The sequence below is a fragment of the Cyanistes caeruleus genome, chromosome 5 (assembly GCF_971803275.1).
Source record: "Cyanistes caeruleus chromosome 5, bCyaCae1.hap1.1, whole genome shotgun sequence".
In the NCBI taxonomy this organism is placed as follows: domain Eukaryota; kingdom Metazoa; phylum Chordata; class Aves; order Passeriformes; family Paridae; genus Cyanistes; species Cyanistes caeruleus.
In genome coordinates, this window is record NC_141705.1 from 39446207 (window position 1) to 39467326 (window position 21120).

Consider the following 21120-nt stretch of genomic DNA (forward strand, 5'->3'; position numbering starts at 1 on the left):
TTCAGATTATTTATTTGCCACCATGAGTCTCAAGAAAATCAGCCATTTCTTGCACGGGAGAAAGCAGTGGGGGGAAAACTAGTTAAAAAGCTATAGCATTTATAAAGATACTAATTTCTCAGCAAAGTATTTCTTAGTTTGAAGTAAATTTTGGTGGGATATGTAGCACACTATGATGAGTTTATTATAATTAATCATAGAGGATTGTTCTTTTAGAGAAGAGACAATTCTGGTTAGGCACAAGTTAGGTCAGTGTCTCCTGTGCTCTGTAACTGGTTCGGAGATTCGTTTTAAAAGGGAATTTTGGGCAGAATTAATTCCTCTAATATGGATGTCTGGAAAACACTGAGCTTTGGATCCTGAGAAGAATTCAGTTTCCATTTCAGAGAGAACTCGGGATCAGACATTAGGCTTCTCCTATCAAAGGTTCATGAGTAAACCAGTTAAGAAACTTTAAAAGTCCCATTTTTACACTTCTGTGTGATGCAAGGATATCACAGAAAGGAGCATAAAATGCTTTTACTTAGTGGGAATTTTTTTTCTTGTGGTTTTATTTTTTAATCTTTTTTTTTCCCTTTTGAGCCAAGCCCCTGCACAAGTGGCTGCCTTCTTATGGATGATCAATAGCTAATCCAGTTAGGTTGTGATGTTCTTTATTCTCAGAGGACAAGAGTAAACAGTAATGACTGACTCTGAGCTAGCTTATAATGTAATATAAGAGGAGACAAAGAAAATCTTTGAAGCTATGTTTTATGTCTTGTTTACATTTAAAGTAGTAATCTTGGGAAGCAAATCTTTTAATCAAGGAAGATTTTTTTTTTTAGTGTGTTAATTATCATCTAATATTTTATTTCCAGACAGCAGTTGAAGTATAATATAAAGCTATATATATAAATATATTTAAAAAATATCTATAAAATATATAAATATAAAGTGTACATATATATGTAATATAGCAATTTATGGTATATGCACTTGATAAATATTGAAGTATCATTAATAATCATATATATGAGTATTTACTTATAAGTATTTGTTATTCTGAACTACTATAATTTTACCTGCTTCACACTAGCTTGGCAACAGACAGAAAATTGTTGAGTTAGTGTTGCCTAGGCAGTTACATGAAGGCTGCTGAATCAAAGCAATTGAGCTTGTTAATGCTCTTATTCCATTGCATTGCATTAAGTAAAATATTAATTTAAAGTATCTCTTGAGACAGAGGAAACACGTATTTCTTTGGGAGAATCTGTTATTTTCCTTGCTTTACCTGTGCTGCTAGGATGGCTGTACCCTGTGTTTTCCCTGTGCAGGTGACAGATGGAGGGATCCATAGTCATGTAAAGTCACTTTCTGAGGTAATTCATTGTCTGCTCCATGTGATGATGTCACTTAAGGAATTTACTGTCACACAGGAGGTCAGCCTGATTGCATTCTAATTTAATTTTATTTTAGTTTTCAGGATATGTTGAATGAGTGGTTAAGTGGATGTAAAAATGCACTGAGAAGGTGGTTGTTACCGCTCTGCTATGTTACTGTATTCTAAAAACAAATGGTCATGTTTCAATGGGATCAGTTTTTTTAACTCAGCTGAAAAGCAAACTTGGTTTTAAGACAAAAGGTCTTGAGAGGATCTGGATGATAATGATAATTCCCGTAGTGTGTTGAAAGGCAAGGACCTGTTGGGACTGGGTCCAGAGGAGAAGACAAAGATGTTTAGAGGGCTCGAGCACCTCTGAAGACAGGGTGAGACACTTCGAGTAGTTCAGCCTGGAGCAGACAAGGTTCCAGGGTAACATTATTGCAGCCTTTCAGCACCTAAAGGAGTCTTAAAAGAAAGATGAAGAAAGACTATTTAATAGGGCCTTTAGCAATAGGCCAAGGGCTAAAGGTTTTAAACTAAAAGAGGGTAGATTCAGACTAAATGTAAAGATGGAATACTTTATGATGAGGATGCTGAGACACTGGAATGGGTTGTCCAGACAAGCTGTGGGTGCCCCATGCTTGGAAACATTCAAGGCCAGTTTGGATGGGGCTTGAGAAAAACTTAGAAAAAGGCTCTGAGAAACTGAATCTTGTTGAAGATGTCCTTGCTCGTGGCATGGGAGTTGGACTAGGTGACCTTTAAAGGTGCCTTCCAACCCAAACCATTTTATGATTCTGTGAAAGTGGATGGTGTTACTGTTTTAGAAGTTTTCAAAATTCACACGTCTTTATGATGAAACTACAGTTTCATTGTACTAGATTTTTCACTTTATTAGCACTGTCAAATGTCAGTGATTAAAAAATAACAATCTGGAGCTTTAACCCTACTGCTACACCTTTAAAGTGATTTGTTTAATTTCTCTATCATAATTTGTTTCCTATATTCAATTATTTTGGCATGTATATGGGCATTACAAATTCCATTTGATTTGATTATAAAAGAGTTGTTTTTTTAAACTCAAGAAGCAATAACTTTCAGGTGTAATTACATTATGATGATCTTGATGATCAAGTAATCTTAATTTTTAAAAGCACGAGTTATTAAGTATTTTCTTATCTTCACTTGCAAAATCATGCAGAAGCCAAAGACAGTAAGTTAAACATGTACTTTGTTATGCAAGTAATACACTTCAAAATTTCAAAAAACCCATTCCTGATGTTGCTCATTATTTAGCATGAAATTTTGTGTCCCTTAATTTTTATTAGAATTTTCTTTGTATGCAACAGAGTCAGAATCAAACTTCAGTGTCTTTTTCTTTAAAGAAGTCCTTCCTCGCTCCTCTGGAATGGAAATAATTTTCTGAAAAAATAGTATATGAGATAAAAAGACAAACCAAAGGGATCTCTACATGCATCCAGTCCAAAAGAATTAACAGATTTTCTCTACAGGTTTTCTGAACAAGGCCTAGGGAAGTTGAATATGACTGAGAGATCGGATACTTGTACTGCTTTGAAAAAAATAGAAAGCAGCTGACAGCACATACCTGTGAGTAATCTTTATTTGCTAGTACCTCTTGAATTCTTATTTGTGTAGGCTAATAAATACAAATGACAGATTACACTACAAATAGTTTTGTATGCAGATGTCTTACATCTTGTGCAGAAGACAAGAAAGTGGAAATGGACTTCGAGTGGAGTGCATTAAAGAGCTTGTTAGTCAGCTGTAAGCACAATAATCATCAGCCAACACTGAGGTTTTAAATTTCTGTTTACACTCACAAATTGTCCAAGTACTAATAGGATCTAGCTCTTAGGGCTTAATGCTGAGCAGTTTTGATGTGGCTAAAACAGAAAGCAGTGTGATTTGTTAGAGCATAATGACAGACTACTATCTTTGATAGCCTTTAAATACAATGGCTACAGATCACCTTCATCTCTCAAAGGTGAAAATTGGAAGCATCATCATTATCTGAGCATTATGAATAAATGCTTCAGAATACACTTGAGCTGAAAAATGATGCATAGAAAATTGGTCATATGGTTTACTATTCTAAAAAATACTCATCCGTTTTTCATTTATTTCAGGCCTTGTATTTCTTGTAAACCCTTTCATTTATGTTTCCCCATCTCTGCTATTTGCTTTTTAGTGGGATGAATAATTATGTATGAGGTGCCTTTTGGTTCAGAATCAGAAGAAATGACCCTTTCAAAAGGGAAAAGCTTGCAAAGCCTTACCAGAGTTCTGCAACATGCTGAAAAAATACTGCAATCCATTTTAAATATTGTAATATCTCAGTGTGAACCACTATTTTCCTGTAATGACAAAACTAGGAACTAGTAATAATATCTAGAAGTGTGTTTTCTGGAAGTAGACAGATGCTTGTACTAGGGAGATATTTGGTTTTAGATTGAGAACCTCAGTAGTCCTGTTTATGACTTAGGACTTCTGTGGACATGAGAAGTCATAAGTACAGGCCAGAACCAGAGGGATGAGCAAGATCACCTCAAGATGGTTTAAAGGCCTGTCTTCTGACTAGATTTATGCTGAGTAGCACTTTCTGATTTGCAAGGATGGCAAAATTTGTTTTTAGATAAAGGAAACATTTCTCTATACCAAAAATAAGTGTATATATGTCTTGGATACATTTTATAGACATCTATGTAATAAGCATCTACATATAATAATATATCTCTGTATAAAATATATCTAACAAAATGTATAAATCGTTACATTTAAAATATGTATTTAAAAGTGGAGATTGCTGTTGAGTAGCTGAAAATACCAATCTGTCAAAATAGATGCATCTGTTGAAAAAGTATCATTTGGAGAAATTCCTGGGACAGTATTCTGGAAGAGTTTGGAATCTCTGTGTACTGCTCAGAGTTTTTGTGGCCAAGGAAGGGGCAGAGGAGGTGGCAGGCCCTGAGGCAGCTGTGTGGCAAAGTTACCTGGCTCCATCAGAGGCCTCCTGGAACTTCATGCGGAGATTTTCAGTGTTGACACTTGGAAAACTCTGGTTGAGAAATTTTTTTTAAAATCTTCTGCAGTGTTCTGCCTATTAGTTCAACAGGCTTTGTGTGTTCTGGATTTGTGTGAAGTTCCCTCTGTGTGTGACTGCTCTCCTCTTTCTTGCCAGCACTGGCACTTAGTTACATGGGAGAAGAGTTCTTTCTCGCTGAAAAAGACAGCAGCAGCACTGTGGCCAGACTGACTTAGAAATGGTCTACACTGTGTGCTGTGATTAAATTCAGCTGGATGTTCAGGAGTGGATTACAGTTTGTATGAACTTCATAACAAATTCCCATTTCATCCTAGGCAGAAGAAGCACTTTTTTTATAAGGGCTTGAGATACCTGAGAAACAGATACCCCCAGCTCCCTGATAGTTTTGGTTGAAGTTGTTTGGTGCTACACATGTGCAATGTGATGTTGTCTTAGCTCTATTTCTGAAAATTATTAAAATGTGAATTATGTTAATCCTGGAAGAATGAAAGAGGAAGAACACTGATAAGAAAAGTTATTAAATACTAAGAGAAAAGCAGGGAATTAGTACTTGATGACTCGGTAAGATTGAGGATTATCCCATTCTGAGTCGTTTTCCAGTGAATGATGACTGCCACGAGAATGGAGAGAAAATTAACTTCTAGATACTGCTTCTTACACCTTGGCATCTCTTGTGTGTATTTGTAAATAAAAAATTGCTGTGTTCTTATGAACTGTGTATATCCAGATTTGTGAAGTCTCTTGGCACTTGGTAGAAGTTGCTGAACAAAGTGACCTAGAGAAGGAGGATTAAAGTGCTAACAACTGAAAAAAGAAGACCCTCAAAGTATAGGTAAGCTTGAAAATGCCATGGGCATGATTTTGGTCTAAACAAAATTAAAGTTAAAATAAATGAAAGAAAAACCTCAAAGCAACACAGAAAATCATAAAACCAAAATAAATGAAACAACCTACCAAAAAAATGAACAAACCAACCAGAAACCAAAGAAATCTCAAAAAGAAACCCTTCAGGCATTCTAGGATGAAATTTGGCCTATAGCTTTTCAGGGGAAAGTCCAATCTAGTATTGTGTGCTATTTTGCACTGCTAGGCATGTTTTTTGGCTTCCTTAGTTCCCCAGTCTAACTCCTGCCTAAGTGTATCAATGCTTGTGCTGGCCTAGCACAGAGCAAGGAATAAATCAGAAAAGCATTAATGCATGTAAGGTTAGAGCTAGAGAAACCATAGAGCACCAGGAGAGGAGGTAACAAGTAATGAAAACAGACCAGATTTTTTATCTTGACATACAGTTCTCTGGAGTGGCAGCTTTGGGGATTTCTGTACACAGAACTGCATCTTTGATTGTAGATATGGGCTTTTGGGAAATAAGATTGAATGCATTGTTATTATTGTTATTATTCCTCATGGAAGAAGAAGCATTGTGATCTTATTTTTATCTTATTTAGAATTAAAATTATACTGTGCAATATGCCTGACTCAACATGTACTTTTGCTTTCTTCTGTAAAGGAACTGGGCTTGCATATTAACTCTGTGATCTATAGGGGATAATATAGCTGAAAATCTACTAGGTGTAGTAGAAAAGGTGTTAAATCTGCTGCTTCATACAGAAAAAATTGCGAACAACATAGCTTCAGGTATTAGTAAGAGAAGAAAAACAGGATTAAAGAAAAAAAATCTCCAAATATATGTTGAAATCTATTGTGCCTATTGTATTCAGTAATTATATCCAAAAGCAAGTATCTGTGAGGGAGAACCAAATCACCAGACTGGGAGGTAGATACTGAGATCTTGAGGTAAACAAAATAAACTACTGTTTTCAGCTTGCTTAAATACCTTTTGAGTTTTTGTGCAATATTCAAGACTTGTTACCTTATCATAATGCTCTAAGCAGTTGCAATATATGCTGTAAATCAGTCTCTTCAAAATACAAACTTTTGTTTACTGTTACTACTCTTTGATGAAGTCACATGGCCATTAGCTATGAGTGCAGTCATAACTGCCTGATGTAAGAGACGTCAATTTGGGTTTTGTTGAGAATGGTCAGTGCTCTGATGGTTTTGAAGTGTGTTAAGTCAGTTTTCTTAGTCAAAGTGAAATCTGAAAATAGGCATATTTTATGTTTACTCACCTTTGTAAGCCAAGTGAAAGTAAAAGAGTAATATTTTTATTTAATCATTTGGAAGTGGTGCCATTTACTGTGGTGCAATGCATAGATTGGTAATCTCAGGTAAAGTCTTGGTCAGGTAAACCAGAGGTGGGGAAAAATCCTCCACACACACACAGAAATCCTCCTGCCTTTGAAACACACCTGTAGATCTAAAACAAAAGATCAAAGGGATGAAGCAGAGCAGAAGGCTGAACAATGCTCTTTAAGGGAAAAAATAATAGAATCCTTATCTGAGAAGACAGGGATTTGAAATGCAGAAAGTCACTGTAATGTGCCTTAGTTACAGAGACAAAACTGAAAAGGTAAGGAAAAATAATTTCATACTTTGGACTGGTGCAAAGAGATGTTAGAATAATTAAAAAAAAAATAAAAAAATCTCTGTTACTAAGTAAGATGTTCCTGGGCATTTGCAGAAGAGGATCTGTGGACCATTTTATGTATCTGATGAAGCTGTACAAATAACAACTAAATATAATCCTGTGCCAGCTACCTTTCAGAAGACAATGATACCTTAAAAAGTTATTAAAGAAATAATTTTAAGGACTAACCATAAATATTGTACCTGTAAAACGGCTTTCATTATAGTGATCAAGTCTTGGGACTTTGCCAGAACAAAGTGGCTTTCTGATGAGATGATTTAAAAAAATAATCAATGTTAATAGGAAATTAGAGCCATAAAGGACTTGAAAAAAGTTAGTAATATTGGATATATTTTTCTCAGACAAATTTTTAATCTTACTGAGGTAATTCCTGCCCCACCCTTTCCAAGGTGTTATGAGCTTTTCTTCTCTGAACTTCTTAATCTGTGATTTCTGTGTCTTTGTTTTAATCATACTTGCCATGCAAATAACACCCTGCTATGCAAGTTTATCTGTAAGTTTATGAACTGAAACTTTGTGTATATATGTGTTTTACTGTGCTACCTCTCTGGGCCTAGATAGATGGCCATGTGTTTGGGTGGACTCCTGTAAAAAAAAATCAGCGGTAATTAGACTGATGCTGTCTTGCTGAAAATTATCTCCCTCTTTATAGTTCATGCCAAGAGAATCACTGTTCACCTAATCTAGGCCAAATTTACTTCTGCTTTTTTGCGCCTTTGGACTGTAACTACCATGTAGTATGTTGTGCTTGTTTTCCAAAATATGTAGCTCAGTTTTCCTTTCTGAGTGTGTTTGCAATATAGGAGACATTGGAGTCTATATGATGAGAAACATTCCATGATGACTACTGTGTAGATCATGAAGATCTGGCAAAAGAAGGATTTTCTATGAGATTAGTTTCTCACAGATGACTGTGAAAAAAATGTGTGAAATCATATGATGTCATTTCTGTTCAGGAGCTCCCTGTGACTTCATGAGTATGATAAATGCAGGAGTATCGCTCTGTCCTGTACATGTTTGAGCTGAATTCTTCCACGGCCTTGCAGGGCCTCAAGATGTAGATGTAGTGTCAGAGGGTCAGTTTGCTCTTTAAATATGGTTGCCTTTTTCCATGGGATGTTCGTGAAATTGTCTTCACAGAATGGGTAAGGCTGGAAGGGACTACAGTGGTCAGGCAGGGTCATCTCAGAGCCCGTGGCACAGGATTGCATCCAGACGCTTCCGGAGTATCTCCAGAGGGAGAGGCCACAGCCTCTCTGGACAATCTGTTCCAGTGTGTGGTCACTTGCATAGTAGTGAAGTTCCTCCTCATGTTCAGCTGGAACTTCCCTGTGCATCAGTTCCTGCCTGCTTTTCTAGTCCTATAGCTCGGCAGCTCTGAGGAGAGCCTGGCTCCCTCCTCCCTTGTGAGTCTATTGTGCTTGATCAATAGCCTGTGTATTTGGTAAGATGTTATTTCTTGGCTGCTTGTGTGAATTTAGCACTGTTCTAACAGCACCTAGATTGTGTGTTCAGTGCTGGAAGCTAAAACTGTAGATTTTGGATTACCTTTATCTGATTTTTCTAGCAATTAACTTACTACTTGTTTGGAGGCTTAGATGATTCCAAATAGTTTTTATTGGCAAGCCTTAGTGAATTTTTTCCTGCTTTTCTTCTATAATTCGGAATGCATAGTCTCATTTTGAGACATGCTGCCATCCAGGTGGTTAGATTTATTAGTCCTTTCACGGTTTTTTTTTCTAAGGCAATTTCTTGTTTATATCACTTGGACTCCTAAGTGGAATGAAGATGTTGTTTAAAGGACTACAACAATAGCAGTCCCATCTCTCTGAAGACAGAATACAGTACACTTGCTGTTGCAGTTAGATGTAGCGTTGCAGCACTTGGGCTGGTAGCAGCTACTGACTTTCATTATATTGCAAGAAGTGACCTATTCTCTTGTTAGAGCACAGCTTCAGTTCGAGAGAGGGTCCACAGCATGGGGCTGAGAGGTGACTGAATTATTCAGGGCTGCTCAGCAGGTCAGACGGTGTGAGAAGCATCCTGATACTGCTGGGAAGATGAGCCTTTGAACAATTTACTTCTCCAGAAGCCACACTACTCTGTTCTTTGATTTTTGGTGAGCTTTCATTTCAATAGGGCTATGATTTAACTCATCATATTTACAAAAGAGGCATTATGATGTAGTTCTGAAGTGCCTGTCACTGTGATATTTTGGTTCCCACATAGTTGATTCACTGGGATTTGATCTCTTTTACAAGAGGCAATGACATTATTCATACACTGCTTGTTCGTAAGCGCTGAATTCCCAAAGGATGCTTTCTTTAAGTGATACCAGCAAGTTGCAGTTATGATTTTCAAAGTGTTTGTGAGTTGAATTCTTTCGGCTCGAGCTGGTGGCTTTCTCACAACACCAGAATCTCTAGCTCTGTCAGCAATAGCAGCCCTTTTCAAGAAAGAGCTCTTCATTTCATCATCTTTATCCTTGAAAGGGCAACCACAGAGGAAAAAGAGAGGTTTCTACTCACGAACTGGATAAGATTTTGAGTAATTTAGGGAAGAGTGCAGAGAAAGAAACTATTCTGACCTTTCTCTCCACTACCCCTCCGAGTTCAGCTTCTGCTCTTCTCTCTTCCCATTCTTTCTCATGGATGCCAGATCTGGAAGGGGGCTGTCTTTTAAGCAGATGGACAGAAAAAATTTCCTTCAGACAACTTTTACTCACAGCTGAGCAAAAATGTGCAAAATTGTAATGTTAGGAATTTGTAGACTGAAAAAGTATTGTTATTAAAATGAAACATTATTAAAAGATATAATGAAAGCAAGTGCAAGTGATAGTCATAAGATTGAAGTTAAATTTATGGACATTTTAACATACCACCTCTTCATGTGTAAGTGTAATTGCATGCTGTAATGCAGTATTAATGCCATTCAAAATTCAGCAACAACATTCATTGCACAATGTTATTTTTAACCTTTTCCCAATACATTTGGTCTCTAGAGTATTTGCACTTTCTTAACCACTTCCTAGAATTCATAAACCATAGAATCATAGAATTCTGGGCTGGAAGTGACATTAAGGATTATCTACTTTCAATCCCCTGCCATGGGCAGGGACACCTTCCCCTTGACCAGGTTGCTCAGAGCTCCAACCTGGCCTTGAACACTTCCAGATATTGGGGCATCCATGACTTTTCTGGGCCACATGTTCCTGTGCCCCGCCACCTAAAGAACTTCCCAATATCTAATCTAAACCTGCCCTCTTTCAGTTTGAAGCCATTCCCTCTTCTCCTGTCACTACAGGCCATTGTAAATTGTCTCTCTCCATCTTTCTTGTAGGCTCCCTTCAGGTACTGGAAGGCTGAAATTAGGTCAGCTTTAAGCCTTTTTTTCCATGCTGAACAAACAAAATTCTCTCAGCCTTTTCTCACAGGAGAGATATTCCATCCCTCTAGTCAACCTGGGGCCTTCCTCTGGACTTGCTCTAACAGGTCAATGTTCTTCCTGAGCTGGGGACCCCAGAGCTGGATGTTCCAGGCAGGGTCTCACCAGAGTGGGGCAGAGGGGAGAATCCCCTCCCTGGCCCTGCTGCCCACACTGCTTTGGATGCAGCCCAGGACTGATTCTGAGCTGCAAGTGCACATTGCTGGCTCGTGTCTTTCAGGGAGTGGAAACAAGGACAGGTGGCCTGGGAGGAATACCATGAAATTATATGGGAAGCTGTGGATAGGTTAGGGAAGCCAAGGCTCAGTTAGAATTGAGTCTGGCCAGAGATAATAAGGGTAACTAGAAGGGCTTTTATAGGTTATGTCGCAAGCAAAAGAATGACTAGGGATGATGTCCTAAGGATAATTTCCTTCCTCTTCAGAAGGAAATGGGAGACTTGGACAAAGGGAAGGCTGAGGTCCTTAATGACTTCTGTGCCTCAGTCTTCAATGGCAAGTGCTGCAGGCACCACCTAAGTCCTTCTCAGCAGGGCTGCTCTCGATCTGTTCATCCCCAGCCTGTTTTGATATCAGAGGCTGCCCGACCCAGGTGCAGCACCTTACACCTGGTCTTGTTAAACCTCATGAGATTCCCATTGGCCCAATTCTTGAGCTTTTCCAGGTCCTTGTTGGTGGTGTTCCATCCTTCAGGAGTGTCATCTGCACCCCTCAGAGCCTGGTGCCATCTGCAGATTTTCTGACTGTATTTGATCCCTTCCTCTATGTCATTAATGAAGATGTTAAATACCACTGGTCCCATTTTGGACCCCTAAGGGGCATCACTTGTCACTGGTGTCCAATGAGCACTGTTGATACAGTTGACTGTGTTTATAAATGGTGATTCACTGTATCTAGCGTGTTATAAACCATCCTATTCATAGATGTTATCAATTTTTTAAGTGTATATGTTATTGGACTTGGAAATTAACTTCAGAAATCAAAATCAAGCTGTTTTCTCAAACTGTGTTTTTTTGTTTGTTTTGGTTTTTTAATTTACCATTCTACTGAAATGCCAGTGTTTAAAGGAAATGGTAAAAGAATTTGAACCTATCCTGAACTAAAGCTAGAATTCAGCAGTGGAGTGCTGTAGGAATAATCTCTTCTAGGGTCTTCTAAGTGACAAGTATTCAGTGCTAACATTCAAATCTAATTAATCATCACAACAACTGAAAAGCAATATTTTTTCAGAAGTTCTCTACAGTTTTTAATAATTCTGAATTTTTTTATTACGTCTTTATATTGAACAGGGACTGTAGATTCTGTGCTATCATTTTTATCAGCACCTTCAGCTCACTAAGAGTTCTCTCCCTGAAGATTTAAATGGATGAAATTTTAAAGATTACTTTCACCACTGTTACCAAGGTACCTGACTCCTTTACACTTGCTGTCTGGAACTGTAAGTGCCAGTATTTCCCCCCTTGCTGTTGCTGTGCAAGTGTTGATTCAGCATAGTTAGATATTATTGTTTGAAACATAAAACCCAATATGTTAAAGCTGAGGTATGGTTGGGATTTTTTTTTTTAACTTCACTTATGGTTTTACAGGCACTTTTGCTGGGGCAGAAAATGGAATTTTCCAGCTTTGTGGGTGCATCATTCATTACCCTTTGTTATTCTCTGGCAAATACGGCAGTGTTTAGTTCAAAATGTACATTACTGAACCATGCTCTTTTTCATGAAGGAATGTGTGTTATTTCTTAACTAGTCATTAATACTGATCAAAGTGTCTGAGAACAGTTTAACCATTGTGCCACAACTCTAATTAATCCTGTGACAACTTTTGCTACTTGTCTGGTAAATTTTATCATCTTTTTCACCAAAACTGGCATATATTTGGTATTTATTCAGCACATAGAATAGTGAATCTCAATTTACATATTGTGATATTGTGAATGGCACTAAATCCAAGTGAGCAGGAACAAGCATTCTAATATACTATCTATGTTGAGCCGGAAGAAAAACCAACTGCTTCAGTTTGAGACACTTGATATTTTATCTATAGCATAAGGCAGAACCCAGTAAGTTCAATCACTCAATTATTGGACAAGAATTTGCCTTTGGAAGGTGACAGCTCAATTGTTCTTATTTTTGCAGGTGAACATGTTTGCATAGGTTGTTTTGAATGTTTTCTTAACCCTGTGATCTCACAGGATGGAAAAGTAAATAGTGAAACCCAAAGCATTTTTGATCTCCTTACAAAACGTTTCCCTTTTATTCCTGAAAAGGAGAAGTTTAGTACTCACACATTTTGCAAAAGAACTTCAGTCTTTCAGTAAACATCACTTCAGTATTCTAAGCCTTTTACTCATAAAGCTCCCATCAGCTTATTTTGGACAGTCTGAGATGTAGAAGAGTGAATCTGATTTCATGAACCCTTAGACACAGGTCATGAATCACAATATAAAATTTTTGTACACGTTTTACCTCTGATTCAGCTGCAGAGGGCAGTTCAACACTATTAAAAATAGTTAGCAGTTAAGCCATTTATCATTTAAGAGCAAAGAGAAATCATATAGAAAATGAAACGCTTTTCGTGAGGAAAGATGTGACAAGCTTTGTTTTTGTAGGTGATTCCATAATTTTTCTAGGAATAATGTTTTCTAGGAATCCATTTTGAGTTTCGAGGTGGCTGCAGACAAGAAGCAAGATTGAAGATGATCACTGTGAGATTCAAGTGCCACCAAAATTTATTTTGTCCTTTTTTTTTTTTAAGAGCAGACCTGAATGCCTTCAAACAGTTCAGGAGCACATCTGAAATGCTTATAGTTTTGTTTAGTTCCCAGAAGTATGACATCACCAGCATTGATGGGACTTGCTGGAATGCATCCCAGGATGGAGAGCTGGCATGGAGGCAGCAGGCATGGCAGGCTGGGCAGGTGAGGCACATTTGGGAGCAGCACTGTGTGCTGGGGAGAAGTTTGGTTGTGCAGCCTTTGCAGTCAGTGCTGGTGTGTGTGGGTGACCTGCTTGCATGCATGCTAAAGGAGTTACAAAACACAGCCCAAGCAAATTCTTTCCTTTTTTAGTACAGAGCCTTGAAACAAAAATGATGGGATTGCAGACGCACTGAGTGCTTGCCATAGGGGGTAATATTTCTGTCATGATCCATGTTTCCAAACTCCACTGCAGTGCATATCAGCACTTGCACTGGCAGTGTGACCAGGAACTGTGCAGAAATATGTGTTTCTGTGCTTGGAAATGTTTTAGGTAGTAAAATAAAGGGGTGCTGAGAGCGAGTCCATCCTGAGCTGTTTTTCCTGTTCCCTTTAGGACTCCTCATGGAGCTCAGTGGACACCACCTTGTTCTTTACAAGCCTTTTCAGAACCAGAGTCTGAACAGAAATCTGTCTTTTGCAAATATAAGGTGCTTTCAGGAAGAAGCATAACTTCACATTAAAAATGTTAAATTATTTGCTAAAGTTAAATTCATACTGAAATAAATCCAGCAACTGAGGATTCTGTTGTAACGCTTGTTTGCAGCTTGCAGTTGGTATCAGTAGACGTGACCATATCTTTAAACTATCTCTTCATGAGAGCAAAAACATAGTTCTTTAAACATGTTACCTGAAACTTAATTGATTTAAATTTTGTGTATGTTATACCCCTGTCATCCTCATGGAATTAAAATGAGAAACTTCTTAAAAACGTCACACTCTTTAGAGGCTCAGCACATACCTGAATCATGAGTCTGATCTAAAGCTATTTAAGATTAATGTAAGTAGCTTTCTCTCTTTGAAGTCTATGAATTGGCTTCTTAATCTCCTTGGTTTTTGAAATAACTACTTATTAATTTTAATTTGCAATAACTTTTTCTGATGGAAATATCAAAACTGAGTCTGAAGCTTTCAGGAAGTGACCATCCCATAGTTGGGGTCATACAAAAATTCATAAAGTGAAGAAACACTGATTTAAATACCAATTTTTATTGTTAAGTGTAGAAGAGCATTAGTATGTCATCAACATGAGATCTGAGATCCTAAGCTAGCTGGTGTGAATGAACTGAAAACATAACAGACACACTTCGTATTTCTAGTAATCAAAGGGTTTATTTATGGCAAGCTAAGTGTGTTGTTGATAAACTTGAATTTAACATTTGTTTTCATCCTAAGTAGAACCAGTCCATTATTGCTTGAATTGCACTGATAGAAGAAAATCACAATACTCTCATGAAATGAGAAAGAGATGGAAATAATTTATCTATAGAAAATAAACAAAGTAATTTTTTGGGACTACAGATCACTTAATTTGGAATTTTGTCATTTAAAAAAAAAAGATATTTAGAGTGATGAAGTCATATTCTTTGTGTGAGAAATAATAAATAATTGAGTACCTTTCTTTAAAAAGAATTAGTTAAGATTTTATGTTGCACAATTAAATCAAGGTGCTTTGAAACACTAAATGCCTGTTCTAGATTCTGCTGTGATTTTTAGCATCATGCAGTGCAGAACAATTTTTCAAAGAATTTCCATATGCACTTACAATAACTATAAGCTTTGACACATATATAATATCTGGTTTTGATGCAAAAATCTCAGGTAATGAAGAATTAGTACCCCAATACTTGCTTCTGTGTGAAATTACCTTAATTTTAACATGTGCTTTGTCCTTGCTATCCAAGTAATTTTTGGTGGTATATTTTGGTTAGAACATTTTGTCAAAAGTAGGTTTGTGTTAAAAAAAAAAATCTGATTAAAATATAATAATAGTATTGGTCTCTTTGGGACACAAACCCAAGCTTTCATATGTTGAGGAAAATGTAAAATGCTCTGATGCACAAAGATTAGCTAAGTGGCAGATGTTCCCCTTGGCTGGAGCCTCCACTTTCTCCATCCTCTGATTGCCCTGCCCTGCCTTGGGGACCTGCTGAAGTATCCCATGACTTCTGATTCAGGATTTTCACATGAGAAATCTATTGTGCTTGGGAGAATTTGTTATTCCATATGTTGTCCTCATACACTGTTCAGACACGGCAACGATGACACCTGAACCTGAGAACTGAGAAATGTCATCAGGTGCTCTCCTCAGCTGTGGCTGCTATAGCACAGTGTTCTGGTCTCATTCTGCATATCCTGAGTGGAATAGTACTCTTTTCTTCCTCAGAAAAGCCTGTCAAGGAAGTTGCATATTCTATATTTAATCTATCTGCTTAACAGCTTTCTCACCACAAAAAAATCCATTAAAAAATTGACATCTTTTATGCTTGCAGAAAATGATTGCATCAGGCAGTACTCAGGTCAAGAGATGTGGTCTGAAATAAAGAGCAAAAAGGGAAGGTGCTTTTTCCTATTAGAGGGTTTGTCACTAGTGGTAGTATTTATCAATTCTAGCACTTTGAGTTCCTGTCAGATAAGAGACTAAAGCTGGAATCAGGTAAGAAGCACAGAGTTCATCCATACTGAATCTTTGCCCTCATTCTGCACTTACTGCATCCATGAACAGTTGCTAAGGCTTGGGAAGAACAAAGGTGCTGCTCAAGAGCAAAGGCTTCTTTTTATTGACTGTTTCTTGGCATCAAGGAAAGCCATATGTTAAGATCACAAAGGAAAAAAACTCAGTGATAAAAAGGGATTGGATGTCTGCATATAATATGACTTAGTTATGCTGCACAATTGATCTGTCATCTTAGAGATTTTTTTTTTTTACCCCTTTCAAGCTACTGTTGAAATATCAGGATGGGAACATTGTAATGCTGTAGAATGGCAACATCTGATAGCTCTGGTAGAGTCTGTTTAAGCCTCTATACTTCTACTTTTAAACTTCTCTATCATCTTAGAATTTTCCTTGTAGAAAGCCTTGGGAGACAGTATGTACTGTACATTTCCAGTACCATAAATGTCAGTTTATTTGACTCTTGGATAAAGACTGAAATGAGTGTTTATCATTTCAGTCAACTGTGGATATGCGTTTCCATTTTGGAGAATGAAGTATTCAGGTCCAGTGCTCTGTCACAAGGGTGTGGCATGCATTGCATATTAGTCCTTGAAGTAATTTTGTAATTGTGTAGATCATCTGTGTTTCAAGAACCTGAAGAGCCAATCAGGTACTTCAGAGAGTTCAAGTAGCTCTAAGAATCTGAAGTACATCATGCATGCTAAATATTTTTCCTACTGTATTTCTTGGAGTAGTAAATTAGCCAAAACTTTTATAGACATTCTGATTTTCTAGTCTGCAACACTAAGCTTAAACAACATGGCAAAGTTTTATGATCACTGTAAGATGAATCTATTGGTCAGCCCATGTGCACCTTAAGGGTTTAAATGAAAGGGATAAATTGATTTTTTTTTGTTCACTTTTAAAATAACAATTGAGTTACACAGAAGAATTTTAAAAAACCCCAACATAAAAAAAACCCCTCAATAAACCCAAAATACCACCTCACCCCCTCAAATAATAAAATTGCATTATAAAAGAAATAGTCTAGCAAATTCAGACATCTTTTAGGAAACTTGCAAAGCTTTCACTTTTCCTTAATAAGTCTCTGTTCTGTTTGTCTGAATACTGGTAAATCACAAAATCACAGAATGGCCTGGGTTGGAAGGGGCCTTAAAGATCATCTTGCTCCAACCCCTCTGCCATGGCTGAGGACAACTTCCACTAAACCAGGTTGCTCAGAGTCTCATCCAACCTGGCCTAAAACACTTCCAGGGCTTGGGTCATCCACAACTTCTCTGGGCCACCTGTCCCAGTGCCTCACCAGCCTCACAGTGTATGTGCAGAGTATTTTTTTCTTGTCTTCTTACTGTAAGTTTTCCAACTGGAGACTTGATGAAGGCTAGCTTTAGCAGCATTAACGTTCAAGGAGTTTCTTATTTTAGTGATGGTAACTGTAGGTATAACCAAGGTCCAAAGTGAAAAATACCAGTCAAATTACTGCATGGACTGTACTTTTTCAGAGATAGTGTATTTGTGATTTGCTTGCAGAGTTTTCCTTAATGTCTCTTTCTGAATTCTATAGCTGTAGAATAATCTTATGAATAAGTTTGACAATAAGGATAAATAGTACATTAACATTTTAATAATATCTATGAAAAGAAAAACAAACCACCTCCAAACTGTGATAGTAAATGCTGCCTGGATATTATTTTAGATATTTTTCAGAAAATAAATCCTCCTGTTTTGGGGATGTAATGACATTAGGCAATACCTTGAGGAGACCAGGCCAAGTGCTATGCACTGTTTTTACATCAGTCATCTCCCCAGGTTGCTGGTTCTGAGGAGTGGCAGCATTAGGGGCAGCATGTTTGCAGCCTGGGTTTCTCTCTCCATGAGGCAGTTTGGGTAAAGCCTTTGAGCTACCTGTAGCAAGTGGTAAGAAGATCCAGGAGGTGAAAATGACCTGCTGAATTTCATTAAGTGAATGGTATCGATGAGAACTTGGCACATCAGAAAGTGCTGGGAAAAAAAGAGGATTTCAGGCTGACTAAATGGCTACTGGTGAACCACTTCAGTATCCTGGGGGTTGTCTTGGCCTGGGCTCACTTATCAGAGTCAGTATGAAAAGATTGTTATTGTTGAATATATAATAAAATCTGGACTCAAATATTTTGAAGCTGGAGAAAGACTTTTGTTTCCCAGTGCTGATATAGAGTTTAAGAAAATATCTGCTATGCTAGGTTTAGGTAAAGACAGAATTATCATAAGTACATCACTAAAATGTTACATTTTCACAAACAATATTCTGTACCAGGATGGCAAGAGCTGAAGGAAGATATGGGCAAATGGACCAGATGTAAATTGTCAGTTTCCATACCTAAATTCTTGTGTAACATAGATGATTAAACATAGAAAACTCATTATCAGAGGAAGAACAGCTATATGTAAAACCCATGTATTTCCAGAAGTAGTTAAGTTTGATCCAGGATGCAAATCCTGATTATAAAAAGAAAACCCCAAAAAACCTAGGCTGAGAGCAGTGAATGCAGTATTAAAATTATCCTTAGCAAGAATCTGCTACTCAAACATTTTGATTTAGCTAAAATTTGACAAACTTCTATTTTTCTGTGAATCACCATGGGCCCTTCCATTAACTCATGTGGCTTGTCGAAGCCTGAGCAGCAGGATGCAGCACTGAAAACCCCAGCCCTCTTCCTATTATTTCTGAGGGATCCTTTCAAGACTAATAATAAGTGTTAGTAATTGTTTCTTACCCTATTTCACAACTGATATTTGTTTCTTCTATTTAAGGTACTAATTTTGTCTCATGAAAGCACAGAGATGCAGGGTAGAACCATTCCCCATACGACCATGATTTTTTGAGTGGGGTGATGGCGGTGGTTGTTATGGAAAAATGTGTTCTGGCTCATGCTGCATAAAATGTATTTGGACTCTTCATTCTTGGGCCAGGTACTGTCACTGCAACCTGCAGGAGGAAAGAAACAACTAAATAATATTACTAATAATTCTATTATTAATTATTATATATTATTTGTTATATAATGGATTATGTAAAATCGTATAAAATATCATTCTAGTAATTATATAATTAAATTATATTAACAAACAGTGATGCATCTGAAGAGTTACCTGTGAAGACAAATTCATCTGTAGCATTCAAACACAAATTTCATGTCAGCAGGTTAAACTTATGCTGTATTATATTTCTTTATAAAATATAAAATTACAACAGCAGAGATGGCATGTAAATGCTGCAGTAAAAAAAAAAATCCAGTGAAAGAGGCAAAAATAGTCCAAGTTGATAAATAGTTAGTTTACAAAAAAAAAAAAGAAAAAAAATCTTAAAATTGCAGAACTGGTACTATAACACAGCAAATGGGAGTCCTGTGTGGTTAGGAGGAAAGAGATAGGAAATGCCCAGTGTAAATAAAAGTAATTTAAATTCAAGCTGTATGTACTAAGAGGAAACTGGGGACTGGAGCATATGCTTTTTCATGATAATCAGAAAATGTAGTCAGCTAATTAACTTTTGTCCTCATGCTATCTTGAAAAAGGTAGAAAATGAAATTTTTGTAAGCTCTAGAGTCTTAAGTAATTATAAACCATGTCAGACCTCTCCAGTACCCCTTAAAAGTAAAGACATAATATTGAATTTGACAACCTCAGAATGGAATCTATTAGAGAGCAGCAGCAATGTATTTTAGAGCCATTCCTATCAATAATGCAAGAGAATTATTAAGGGTTTTTTTTAATGGCCTCTTTCCCAGTAAACTTACTCTAGGTGCTGCTGGCTATCTGCTTAGCTGGTTTCCTATATTCCTAATCAGAAAAATGCATGCTATACCATGCTCTTCCTAATGTTTGATGTATACAACGTTGTGGAGATTTGACACATCATCCATCCATCCATAGCAACAAACTTTCGAATTTCAGCTCTTATATACAGGTCTGTTCAGATGGCAGTCTGTAACCAAATTATCTTTTTATTGTCCCTTTTGATTAATTTTAAAGTTATGAATATTGCTCTGTGAGATGTTTTCTAGAGACTCATTTGTATTTTTTACAAATTCAAAAGGCAATGCTTTGGTGGAATTCTAATGGTTGCATAAAAGATAAAGATTTTCAATTTGTTTTGTGTGTTTGTCAGATTATTGCTATGGGGTCTTTTTGTTATTCTTCAGTTTAGTGCTAAATTACTTACCTTGCTACTGGGTGATTTTTTTTGGCTTTTATCTTTGTTAATCAGCTATTTGAACTTTGTTTCCAGGGTGTTTTTTAAGAAGCCCTAACTATTATGTCCAGGATCTCCTAATTAGACTCATGCCCTACAAGTTTATGGGTCGCTGGTGAATCTCCTGGTACCTTTGAATAACAGCCTGTAAATCAACATCTGTTTCTGACAGCCACCCTGTGAACTAGAAGCTGTGAGGATATGCATTTGGGGTTGGGTTGTAGCTCATTACTGCTTATTATGAGATGCTGAGAACCAAACTTCTCCAAAGACTTGAGAGAATAATGTTATAGCTTGGCTTTCTTTCAGGCTCTTATTAAACAGTGGTCATATCTAAGTTGAGGAGGATGTTAAAATACCATACAGCCTTAAAAAAATTAAAACTGAAGTTATGGATACTAGTACTCCATGGATTCATTCCAAAACTAATATCACAGATTTGTTATTATTTGGTGTTGCAAAGTTTAGGAAAATTGCAAATGCAACAACTGCTATATTTAATAGAGACAGTTTACTTTGCTCAGATGTGATAGCCACCCATCTGCTGCTGTGGCCATCACAGAAATGGAAAGTTAACAGAATAGTTTAGATTTTTTCCTCCATACTCTAAAAATGAAGTCTGTAGTAGCAAACTCAAATTTATCTTTTTCAGTGGGTGAGAAGTGGTGATTTGAACTTTTATGTCTATTGTAGTGCTGATATATTAAAAAAGTAAAAAAATCACTTAGCTTCACAGAATGTTATGTATGTAAATCTTTCAATGTAATCTATTCCTGTGAGATTTTGCTCAAAGTAAGTCTCTATAGAATCTTTTCACTCTGCAGCTTTGATCACTACTTGAGATTAGAAATGTGTTTTCTTCTTAGAAAAAAAAAAATCTCTAAAATATGTTTTGATTTAAGTCTACCAAACTCAGTTTCAGATATGCCGTCCAAGTCATTTTCTTTATTATGCTTTTATATATAGTATATTCCCATATCTTTAAAAATCTTTAAGCCACCTTATTGAGGGTATGAAATAATAGCTTCTTTTACTG